The following is a 13,562-nucleotide window of genomic DNA, read 5'->3' on the forward strand; positions in this document are numbered from 1 at the left end:
TATTGAAGTGATTCGCAAAAGCAAGATGGAAACACTTTTTTCCCCGCATTTAAAGGTCACATAAACACCGAACTGGCGGGGCGCCGATGCGGGACGACCAGGGCAGACGGGTCGTCTTGTCTCGCTTCCGATCGGTCGGCCGCGCCTCGCAGGTCCCTTCCCGGCAACCAACCCGACCTGCTAGAACAGTAATGTCAAGGTCTATTTTTATTGTCTGTTACCTGACCTATGTTAGCTACCTCTCTTTGTTTATAATGTCTATTTTCTGCTGGATCTATTCTCTATTTTATGCTGCCTTTTTTTTTTGCTGCAGCTGTTACATATATTGTAATATTGTACATGGTAATTGGGATTTGTTATATATTGTATATATTATATAAAAATATAATATATCAGTATATATTATATCATGTATATATAATATGTAAATACTACATATATGTTATATTTTATATTGCTACTATGGTACATTTTTAGTCTACTTTATACATTTTGTTTACGCCCTTTTTTTGTGCATTATCCTTTCCATCCTTACCGGTTCCATCCTTTGTAACTGAGCTACTGTGTCGAATAATTTTTCATTGTTTACTAAAGCAGTGATGCTGACTGTGCTTTATGATAAACACGCATGCGCCGTCAGGCTCTGATTTTTATCCATAGACTTATCAGATGAATTTTTTTATCATCTATAGCAGGGGTGTCAAAAGTGTGGCCCGGAGGCCATTTGGGGCCTGCACCTATTTCTTTAAAGGCCCGTGGCACATTCTACAAACACTATTAAAATTAAAGCTGCAAGCAGCGATGGACTTTGAGGGCTCATAAAATCCAAACCGGAGCAGTAATTAAAACTATTTCATCAACTTTTAATCAGAAGGATTCAATCTCTCTCCTGTGCTAATTTGAAGCCGACACGACAAACGCGCTCAGAGGAGATAATGTTTGAAAAAAGGTGAGTGTTTTTACACAACTTTTGTTTTGAAGGGGGAATTGCAAACTTCCTGTTGATTTTTGCTGGGTGTTGTCAGTGTATGTTTCATGTCTCTACGACATTCCTACTGGGAGTTACAGGCAGTTTTGTCTGTGTTTTCTTCCTAGAGGGAGCTAGAGCGCAAATTTGAGTTACGGGGTTTGGTTTTTTGATTAGATCGCAATTTTCGCCAGTCCTAATGTGTGTGTCCAATTTAGTGAGTTTTGAAGCATGTTAAGGGGGTCAAATTACAGCTCAAAGAGGCGGCGGTATAATAATAAAACGCTAGAAATACAATAGGGTCCTCTGTCCCAAAGGGACTCGGTCCCTAATAAACAAAAACATAACTAAAGTGGAATAAAAAAAAAGCTTAAATGTCAAATGTAATTTAGAAAATTTACAATGTTGACTAATAAAACAAAGCTGGGTTTTTTTTCATTAAAACTGTCATTGCTCAAAACATAATATTGAATCAAAATCAATGTTTTTTTTTATGAATTATTGACCTATCCAAGGCTCTGATTACTTCACATCAAATATTCCACTTTGAAAAAGATGTTTTTGTGGAAGATTTAGCATATTTTGTGTGTTTGCCATTAAAAAAAACATAGTTTTCTTTGACAAAAAGGGCAGAAAACCAACAAACAAACAAAAAACCAACAACAACAACAACAAAAACTTAGAATTGACGGATAGATCTGAAGTTGATGTAGACTCTAGAGATTTAAGTGTTAAATAAATAATGCATGTATGCCCTGGCACAACATTATCATCATTTCATTGTGAGGTGAAGTTCATTATATTTATATAGCGCTTTTCTCGAGTGACTCATGACCGAAGAATAACACTTTTTACACTTTTATACTGAAATACATACACCTACAACTTATTAAGTGAAAATATATATATATATTTTTTTGTATTTATTAGCGGCAGCGGTAAAGTTTAGATCCATGAAAGAAAGAAGAAAGGGAATGAATGTTTATAACTGAATAAATTTAAATATACATTAAAATGTGTTTTCTTTTGTCGTTGTGGCTTGTGTAGCCCTTTGAGACACTCGTGATTTAGGGCTATATAAGTAAACATTGATTAATTGATTGTGTGTTATTTTTTTAATGAATTAAGTAACGTTTATGACAACCTTTTTTTCCAAAACACAATATTAGGGATGATGTTTGATAAGAAATTATCGAGTTCGAGCATATTATCGAATCCTCTTATCGAACCGATTCCTTATCGATTCTCTTATCGAGTCCAGATAGGTTGTTGTATATAGAAAAAAACACACAATTTGGTTTAACAAAAGCTCACTTTTATTATTATATAAGAAAAAAATAAAATCTAATAAATAAATAAATATTGACTGTTACCCACCTAAAAAAATAAAATAAAATAAATAAATATTGACTGTTACCCAAAGTATATTAAGTGGGATTTTTCAAAAAAATAAATATATACAGTAACACAAAAACAACCTGTCTCTGTGATCACTATAGGTGTATAAATAATATAGTGTTAAATAAAATCAGTCCCTTGGGAACAAAACTGAAAATAAAACCATCTCTCCAAAAAGTGCACTTCTGCTGCTATTTGACATAACTGTTTGTTATGATGCTTTGACATTTTTGCGCTTTATTTCTTTATTGAAAGAAAATTCTATGAAGAGAAAAGTTGTTTGCAAATGTGGTTACAATACTTAAAAAATGAAAAGTTAAAGCTAAAAAAAGAAATCCACTTTATTGAGTTAACATTACTTCTTTATAGGGGGAAAAATGTGATGTTATGAGCTAGGCTAGGGAATATAACAACTACACTACCCAGCATGCAACGGGAGTGACGAGCATGCGCGGTAGCCCCGAAAAGTGTTTTTGCATGTCGTCACGCCGGCAGCAAAGAATGAGGTTATGAGCACGCTGTGAAAGTAAACGTCAAGAACTCAGCCAACACGCCTTGTCTGCATTATTTATAATTAGACAGACAACACATATACAGTGTGATTTTGTTTTGTTTACAAGGAAAGAAAAACAAAAGTTAAAAAAGGGAGATATGTTGTATATACAGTGTTGGGTTAGTTACTGAAAAACAGTAACTAGTTAGTTACTAGTTACTTTATTTCAAAAGTAACTCAGTTACTAACTCAGTTACTTACACCAAAAAGTAATGCGTTACTGTGAAAAGTAACTATTTAGTTACTTCTTCTACTTTTTTTTTTTAAAGCTCCCATTAATGCCCTTTTAGCCTTCATTTTAGTACTGTTATTGCACTGGAGAATAATACAATCTGTTGATCAACTTGACATACATTTGCATCACTGAACTCTGCTAAGCAATGTGCTCTACATACAACACACAAAGACAAAGATATGTTTCAAAGGGCCTATTTATTTCAGGCCAGAACAAATTGACAAAACTATTTTAAATAGCTGCAACATAACATACATAAGTAACAAACAGCATAATAACACTAACACTAACACTAACCACGTTAAACCCAGATTCCGAACTAATAAAGGTCTTAACTCATTCTCTTTCTATGCCACTTCAATATGGAATGCACTCCCAACAGGTGTAAAAGAAAGGGCATCTCTATCCTCCTTCAAAACCGCACTAAAAGAACATCTCCAGGCAACTACAACCCTAAACTAACACCCTCCCTTCCACATAATACCTCTTCGGATTGTAAATAATCAAATGTAGACACTTTTTCTTATACTTTCTGATCTCTCTCTCTGTGTCCACTACTTGCTGTACATATCCTACCAAGTCAGTCCTACACTGTTTCAATGTCCATTTCTCTGATGATGCAATTGATGACTGAAGTGTTGATACCAACCAAACCTAACCCCCCCTCCGTATCCCACACCCCGGATTGTAAATAATGTAAATAATTCAATGTATATACCCTGATGATTATCTTGTGTGATGACTGTATTATGATGTTAGTATATATTTGATAGTATATATCTGTATCTGGACCCCGACTTAAACAAGTTAAAAAACTTATTTGGGTGTTACCATTTAGTGGTCAATTGTACGGAATATGTACTGTACTGTGCAATCTACTAATAAAAGTTTCAATCAATCAATCAATCAATCAATCAACAACATAGCTGTAAAGCTGGCTTCACCTAAGGAAGGCACACGTGACATACACAGAGCCTAACCAGGCAGATTTGAATTGTTGTTTTGGGCAGTAGACGGGATCTTTGATCCAAGACACAACTTACATTTAACTAAAATGTTCTTTTCTTTGTGCTCGACAAAAGAAAAGAAGTGAGAATATCTCATACTTGCCAACCCTCCCGAATTTCACTGCCTCTCCCTGGGACAACCATTCTCCAAATTTCTGCCGATTTCCAGCCGGACTTAAGGCACGCCCCCTCCCGGTCTGTGCGGATCTGAGTGGGGACAGCCTGTCGTCACGTCCGCTTGGCCAACCAAAAAGTAACCACAGAACACTATACCGTATAGTCGTATAGTGTTCTGTGGTTACTTTTTTGTTGGCCAACGGTTGTATTGCGCACCCCCCTCCCCTCCCCTCCCCTTCCCACACTCAGACACACAGTCACACGCACACACAGAGAGCGCAGAGGAAGAATCAGAAGCACGTCTCTGCTTCGCTGGAATAAAACACACTCAGATCCTCAGTTTCTAGCCGATACTACATAAAAAGTAGCGTAAAATAACGCAGTAACGCATCATGTAGTAACGGTAACTGAGTTATTGAATATAAAAAAATAACGCGTTAGACTACTAGTTACCGCCGAAACTAACGGCGTTACAGTAACGCGTTACTTTGTAACGCGTTAGTCCCAACACTGTATATATATATATATATATATATATATATATATATATATATATATATATATATGTGCTGCGGTTGCTTTAAGAACGTTGCGACAGCTGCCGTAAAGGAAGTGCGTTGCTAGCCTGGTTGCTATGTTTCCGGTTGGTCGTAAAAGTGTTCGTCATGTGTTTGTACCCTGCTCAAATCTCTCAGTAAAGTTATTCATTGGATTATACCTTTTGTTTTGAACTTTATTACACCTTGGAGCGCTTTTTCCGGTCCATTGTTTTTCCTGCTTTCGCTATCTGCGCCTAATGACTGAGCTACGTGACGTCATTTCTTGTGATGTCCCACGGGGCATTTCTGGTCGGGACAGGATTCGTTCCGAGGGATTCGAATAAAGAACCAACTCTTTTTCTTTACTATAGTGGTCTCGATAACGGGTACCAGTTCTCAAAAAAGGATTTGAGTCCGAGGACTCGGTTCTTTTCTTATCGAACAACCGGGAAAACCGGTTTCGAGTATCACCCCTACACAATATCGAATGTGAGATATAACAGGATAATGCATACATTTATCATTTGTTTTCAAAACGCTTACAAAAAAGTTGGACCCCAAAAATTTACTGTGGGACCCCATTTTTTATGACTTGATGGGGACCCCGGGACCCCATTTTGAAAATTAATACTGGTTAATGCTCTCAAGTTCTACATTAATTAAAATGAAACAAATAATTTTAAAATAATAAAACATAAAATAAATCATCTAATGCTACGCACACAATTATGAAAACAAAGTTAAATAAAGTACAGCGGTGATGAAAGTAGCTAAGAAAAACTACACGAGGTTTACAGTATTAACAAAAATAAACAGACATGCTAGTTTACACCAGCACTCAAACACAACGATATAACGTCGACAAAACTCACCTTAACGTATTATCACACACAGCGTCAGCATCTGGGAAAAGAGGAGGAAAAAAATAAATATACAGCGTTTATTCGTGGAAGCGTCGGAGAAAGTTATGGTTACAATCTGTTAAATTACTTTCACGTTTGTGTCTCACCCGGCGTGACGGCGGTGCGTTCAAGGACCGCCAAACAAAGTGCGACATCTGAACGCTTGACGAAAAACATTATCCCCGGTCCATCAAAACAGACGTTATTACATGATGATGATGAAATATAATGCAATGTTCACAATATATATGCAATTTGCGAACAAAGTGGTGTTTTTTTCAAGAAAAACTGGAATCTTTTGAACATATACATTCCTGTTAATAGATTTATTTTGAAGGATACATTGTTTTTTCATTTTAATCTCTACACGGACAATGTCATATTAAAAAATAAGAAGATAAGATTTACCTAATATTAATAAATGTCAACCTTTTTAAGGACAAAATGTCACAATATGAATATAATTGTTTTTAAGTAATTTTACAAGAATAGCTATTTATTTGTTTTGACAAACATATGTGTATAACCTGTATACCAGATTTATTTTGAAGGATACATTGTTTTTTTATTTTAATCTAAACACAGACAATGTCATTTATATATATAAAAAAAAGATTTACCCAATATAAATGAATGTCAATTTTTTTTGTGTGTAATCTGTATACCAGATTTATTTTGAAGGATACATTGTTTTTTAAGTAATTTTACAAGAATAGCTTCTTTTTTTTTTTTTTTTTTTACAAACATATGTGTATAATCTGTATACCAGATTTATTTTGAAGGATACATTGTTTTTTATATTTAATCTCAACACAGACAATGTCATATTAAAAAATAAGAATATAAGATTTACCTAATATAAATAAATGTCAACTTTTTTAAGGACAAAATGTCACAATATGAATAGAATTGTTTTTAAGTAATTTTACAAGAATAGCTTCTTCTTTTTTTTTGACAAACATATGTGTATAATCTGTATACCAGATTTATTTTGAAGGATACATTGTTTATTAATTTTAATCTCAACACAAACAATGCCGCATTAACGAAATAAGAAAATAAGATTGACCTAATATGAATGAAAGTCAACTTTTTTAAGGACACAATGTCACAATATCAATATAATTGTTTTTAAGTAATTTTACAAGAATAGCTATTTATTTGTTTTGACAAACATATGTGTGTAATCTGTATACCAGATTTATTTTGAAGGATACATTGTTTATTAATTTTAGTCTCAACACAAACAATGTCCTATTAACAAAATAAGAAAATAAGATTTACCTAATATAAATAAATGTCAACTTTTTTAAGGACACAATGTCACAATATCAATATAATTGTTTTTAAGTAATTTTACAAGAATAGCTATTTATTTGTTTTGACAAACATATGTGTATAATCTGTATACCAGATTTATTTTGAAGGATACATTGTTTATTAATTTTGATCTCAACACAAACAATGTCCTATTAACAAAATAAGAAAATAAGATTTACCTAATATAAATAAATGTCAACTTTTTTAAGGACAAAATGTCACAATATGAATAAAATTGTTTTTAAGTAATTTTACAAGAATAACTATTTATTTTTTTTGACAAACATGTGTATAATCTGTACACCAGATTTATTTTGAAGGATCCATTTTATTTATTTTTTTAATCTCAACACAAACAATGTCATATTAAAAAATAAGAAAATAAGATTTACCTAATATAAATAAATGTCAACTTTTTTAAGGACAAAATGTCACAATATGAATAGAATTGTTTTTAAGTAATTTTACAAGAATAGCTTTTTCTTTTCTTTGACAAACATATGTGTATAATCTGTATACCAGATTTATTTTGAAGGATATATTGTTTATTAATTTTAATCTCAACACAAACAATGTCCTATTAACAAAATAAGAAAATAAGATTTACCTAATATAAATAAATGTCAACTTTTTTAAGGACAAAATGTCACAATATGAATAGAATTGTTTTTAAGTAAATTTACAAGAATATTTTTTTTTTTCTTTTCTTTGACAAACATATGTGTGTAATCTGTATACCAGATTTATTTTTTAAGGATACATTGTTGTTTAATTTTAATCTCAACACAAACAATGTCATATAAAAAAAATAAGAAAATAAGATTTACCTACCAAAATGTCACAATATAAATATAATTGTTTTAAGTAATTTTACAAGAATAGCTTTTTTTTTTTTTTTTACAAATGTATGTGTATAATCTGTATACCATTTACCTTTCAGAGAGATTTTTCAAAAAATACAATGTATTTCCTATTACAAAATGTAAAACATTTTTCATATTTTTTAATCAATCCTGACTTTTATTTAATGCATGTCTTTTTACTAAAACTAATTGGGAAAAATGTTACAAAATAATTGTAATAATCTTTTTATTAGTGCAAATTTAACCTAACTAAAACGAGCAGGATTTGATCCCAGTACGACTACTTACAAGCCCAGCATTAGTTATTAGTTTATTATTTTTTTCGGTCAGTGGTCAACAAAATAAACAAACAGTTTTACATAAACAAACAGTTGTACATTCATAAATTGAAAATGTTGGTTTAGGCTGAAGTTGAACACTTATTGCACCAAACCTTATAAACAATGTCAAATACAAGATGAGCTTCCTAAAAATATGACATTTCCTTTGCACAACATATTATAAATACACCTTGTACACAACATAAACAATGTTCAATTATATACAAAGTAAAGACATGTGAAATATCCTTGTACACGTGTTAGTTAAACATTTGTACCAATTATATACTATATACAAGCAATTATACTTCCAATATTATTTATATCCCACATTTAGTTTGTAATTAACATCGATCATAGCATTAACTACTGTGTTGATTCAAGAGTGATACATTTTTCCAAGACATTAGTGTTTTTTTTAGCATTATAATATTATCAGTGATGGAGCAGGAAGATGCTAGGAATATGATTGTAGTAAAATTTTAAATTTATTTGTATAAGAAAACAAGGCAGGATATTGATTTAAAATAATAAAATATTTGTAAAATACATATAAGACATATATATATATATATATATAATGCAATTCTATAAAGTGAGTAAAAACAATATTAACCCTGGAAGTGCAGTGATTGCAATCAGTTGCTCTTCTCAAAACGTCCACTAGGGAGCACTGTTGCTCCGTGTCTCCCCTCCATGCTCCCTGCAGGTTTTGAATAGAGGAAAACAAGTGAATTGTTCATTTAGCAGAAGTTTAAAAAAAAAAAAACTACAATAAAACGCATCAACTGAAATGAAATGTAAATGATCCAACAGCGGTGAGATGCATGACTCACCCCGCACTCTTCTTCGCACCCAAGGAACCAGCAGGTGGGCCAGCAGCAGGGGGCGCCACATGCAACCCGGCCTCTGCCAAAGACGGGGATGGATAGCATTAGCACACAGGAGAGGCCATTGGAGATGTGGCAACTGGCTTTTCATCTGCAAAGGGCCTCACTTCCCCCTGAATGGATTCTTGTTAGTTAGATTTTTTTTGAAGCCGCGCACACCGAGGCCAGGCGGTCCACGAGAGGAACGGCCACCAAGGCTACGAGCAACAGGTGGCCTCTTCTCCGATATTCAGAAGCTCATTTATCTCCTTCTGTAGCGCGATCCTTTCATTTGCCAGCTTGGCCAGGAGTCTCAGGAAGAAGATGTCATTAATCTCAGTTAGGGCGTTTAATCACGGACAGAATTCATGTGGAAAAGGGTTCATAAGAGTAGACTTCAAACCCGGACTAGTTGGCCCCACGGCTAACTTTGGGTGGTAACGTTTTAACAGGAGCGCGGCAGCCGTGTCGTCAAGCTTGAAATGAATAAATCTTGAAAATATTTATTAACCTGACACCGGAAGAAGTCTCCCGGGAAAATTGTGAGTTAGCAAGTATGATTGACGTCTTTAAATGCACGTTAAAGGAAAATGATCAGCATGTGTTGCCTTTGGGATTTCAGTGTCAGACTTCTTGACAGAGGCTAAAAATGTTTGTAAACGTTTCATTGTATCCAGGAAACATCCATTCATTCTTTTTCCATATTGAGTTTTTTTACGAATCTGACATTTTTGTAAACACTGAAAACGACAGATTTTTTTTGAACCTACTGTTCGTGTTTTTGTGAACACGATTAGGTTTTTAACAAAGCTGACTGTGGTGTTTTTGTGAACACTGAATACGATTAGGTTTTTACAAACCTGGCATACTGTCCGTGTTTTTGTGAACAGTCAATACCATTAAGTTTTTACGAACCTGACAGACCGTCCGTGTTTTTGTGAACAGTCAATATGATTAGGTTTTTACGAACCTGACACACTGTCCGTGTTTTTGTGAACACTCAATACGATTAGGTTTTTAAGAACCTGACATACCCTCCGTGTTTTTGTGAACACTCAATACGATCAGGTTTTTACGAACCTGACATACCATCCGTGTTTTTGTGAAAACTGAATACGATTACGTTTTTACGAACCTGGCCTACTGTTCGTGTTTTTGTGAACACTCAATACTATTAGGTTTTTACGAACCTAGCATACTGTCCGTGTTTTTGTGAACACTCAATATTATTAGGTTTTTACGAACCTGGCATACTGTCCGTGTTTTAGTCAACACTGAACACGATTTAGTTTTTTCAAACCTGATATAGGTGTATTAAGAACATGACATAAGTATTTTGTAAACACTGAATACAATTTAGTTTTTTTTACTAACCTGAAACAAGTGTGTTACAAACTTGACATAGGTGTGTGGTTTTATAAACACTGAATGCAATTTATTTAATTTTTTTTACAAACTTGACACAGGTGTTTTTGTAAACACTGAATACGATTTAGTTTTTTACACACCTGATATAGGTGTACTACAAACTTGACATACGTATTTTATACAATTGAGTTTGTTTACGAACCTGACATAGCTGTTTTTCTAAACACTGAATACGATTTAGTTTTTTTACGGACTTCACAAAGGCTTTTTTGTAAACACAGAATACGATTGTGTTCGTTTACGAACTTGACATAGGCGTTTTTGTAAACACTGAATACGATTGAGTTTGTTTATGTACATTACATAAGTGTTTTTGTCAACACTGAATACGATTTAGTTCGTTTACGAACCTGACATAGGTGTTTTTGTAAACACTGAATGCGATTTAGTTTTTTACACACCTGATATAGGTGTACTACGAACTTGACATACGTATTTTATACAATTGAGTTTGTTTACGAACCTGACATAGCTGTTTTTCTAAACACTGAATACGATTTAGTTTTTTTACGGACTTCACAAAGGCTTTTTTGTAAACACAGAATACGATTGTGTTCGTTTACGAACTTGACATAGGCGTTTTTGTAAACACTGAATACAATTGAGTTTGTTAATGTACATTACATAAGTGTTTTTGTCAACACTGAATACGATTTAGTTCGTTTACGAACCTGACATAGGTGTTTTTGTTAACACTGAATAAGATTTCGTTTTTTACACACCTGATATAGGTGTATTACGAACTTGACATACGTATTTTATACAATTGAGTTTGTTTACGAACCTGACATAGCTGTTTTTGTAAACACTGAATACGATTTAGTTTTTTTTACGAACTTCACAAAGGCTTTTTTGTAAACACAGAATACGATTGAGTTCATTTACGATCTTGACATAGGCGTTTTTGTAAACACTGAATACGATTGCGTTTCATGATGTACATTACATAAGTGTTTTTGTCAACACTGAATACGATTTAGTTCGTTTACGAACCTGACATAGGTGTTTTTGTAAACACTGAATACGATTTAGTTTTTTACACACCTGATATAGGTGTACTACGAACTTGACATATGTATTTTATACAATTGAGTTTGTTTACGAACCTGACATAGCTGTTTTTCTAAACACTGAATACGGTTTAGTTTTTTTTACGGACTTCACAAAGGCTTTTTTGTAAAAAAAAGAATACGATTGAGTTCGTTTACGAACTTGACATAGGCGTTTTTGTAAACACTGAATAAGATTGCGTTTGTTTATGTACATTACATAAGTGTTTTTGTCAACACTGAATACGATTTAGTTCGTTTACGAACCTGACATAAGTGTTTTTGTAAACACTGAATACTATTGAGTTTTTTTTAACGAATTTGACAAAGGTGTTTTTGTAAACACTGAATCCGATTGAGTTTGTTTACGAACTTGACATAAGCGTTTTTGTAAACACTGAATATGATTGAGTTTGTTTAGGTACCTGACATAGGTGTTTTTGTCAACACTGAATACGATTTCTTTTTTTTTTTTAACGAACCTGACATAGGTGTATTACAAACTTGACATAGGCGTTTTTATCAACACTGAATGCGATTGAGTTTGTTTACAAACCTGACATAGATGTTTTTGTAAACACTGAATAAGATTTAGTTTTTTACACACCTGCTATAGGTGTATTACGAACTTGACATACATATTTTATACAATTGAGTTTGTTTACGAACCTGACATAGCTGTTTTTGTAAACACTGAATACGGTTTAGTTTTTTTTACAGACTTCACAAAGGCGTTTTTGTAAACACAGAATACGATTGAGTTCGTTTACGAACTTGACATAGGCATTTTTGTAAACACTGAATACGATTGAGTTTGTTTATGTACATTACATTCGTGTTTTTGTCAACACTGAATACGATTTAGTTAGTTTACGAACCTGACATAGGTGTTTATGTAAACACTGAATACGATTTAGTTTTTTACACACCTGATATAGGTGTATTACGACCTTGACATACATATTTTATAAAATTGAGTTTGTTTATAAACCTGACATAGCTGTTTTTGTAAACACTAAATACGGTTTAGTTTTTTTACAGACTTCACAAAGGCGTTTTTGTAAACACAGAATACGATTGAGTTCGTTTACGAACTTGACATAGGTGTTTTTGTAAACATTTTTTAATATGAATTTTTGAATACGATTGAGTTTGTTAACGAACCTTACATAAGTGTTTTTGTCAACACTGAATACGATTTAGTTGGTTTACGAACCTGACATAGCTGTGTTTGTAAACACTGAATACTATTGAGTTTTTTTTACGAACTTGACAAAGGCGTTTTTTCTAAACACTGAATCCGATTGAGTTTGTTTATGTACATTACATAAGTGTTTTTGTAAACACTGAATACGATTTAGTTTTTTACACACCTGATATAGGTGTACTACGAATTTGACATACATATTTTATACAATTGAGTTTGTTTATAAACCTGACATAGCTGTTTTTGTAAACACTAAATACGGTTTAGTTTTTTTACGGACTTCACAAAGGCGTTTTTGTAAACACAGAATACGATTGAGTTCGTTTACGAACTTGACATAGGCGTTTTTGTAAACATTTTTTAATATGAATTTTTGAATACGATTGAGTTTGTTAACGAACCTTACATAAGTGTTTTTGTCAACACTGAATACTATTTAGTTGGTTTACGAACCTGACATAGGTGTTTTTGTAAACACTGAATACGATTTAGTTTTTTACACACCTGATATAGGTGTACTACGAACTTGACATACGTATTTTATACAATTGAGTTTGTTACGAACCTGATATAGCTGTTTTTGTAAACACTGAATACGGTTTAGTTTTATTACGGACTTTACAAAGGCGTTTTTGTAAACACAGAATACGATTGGGTTTGTTTACGAACTTGACATAGGCGTTTTTGTAAACACTGAATATGATTGAGTTTGTTTATGTACATTACATAAGTGTTTTTGTCAACACTGAATACGATTTAGTTCGTTTACGAACCTGACATAGGTGTTT

General features: G+C 33.0%; 1 protein-coding gene across 2 annotated transcripts in view; it reads right to left on the reverse strand.

The window, feature by feature from the left end:
• dab2ipb (DAB2 interacting protein b) overlaps positions 1–5,806 on the reverse strand; it is a 426,738-nt gene extending 420,932 nt beyond the window's left edge. For both annotated transcript variants that reach the window (XM_061966503.2, XM_072914155.1), the window contains exon 1: positions 5,689–5,806. The gene's annotated coding sequence lies outside the window, so the exon portion shown is untranslated. The remainder of the gene's footprint in view (positions 1–5,688) is intronic.
• Positions 5,807–13,562: the final 7,756 nt, after the last annotated feature.

Source organism: Nerophis lumbriciformis, linkage group LG11 (genome assembly GCF_033978685.3).
Source record: "Nerophis lumbriciformis linkage group LG11, RoL_Nlum_v2.1, whole genome shotgun sequence".
NCBI lineage: Eukaryota > Metazoa > Chordata > Actinopteri > Syngnathiformes > Syngnathidae > Nerophis > Nerophis lumbriciformis.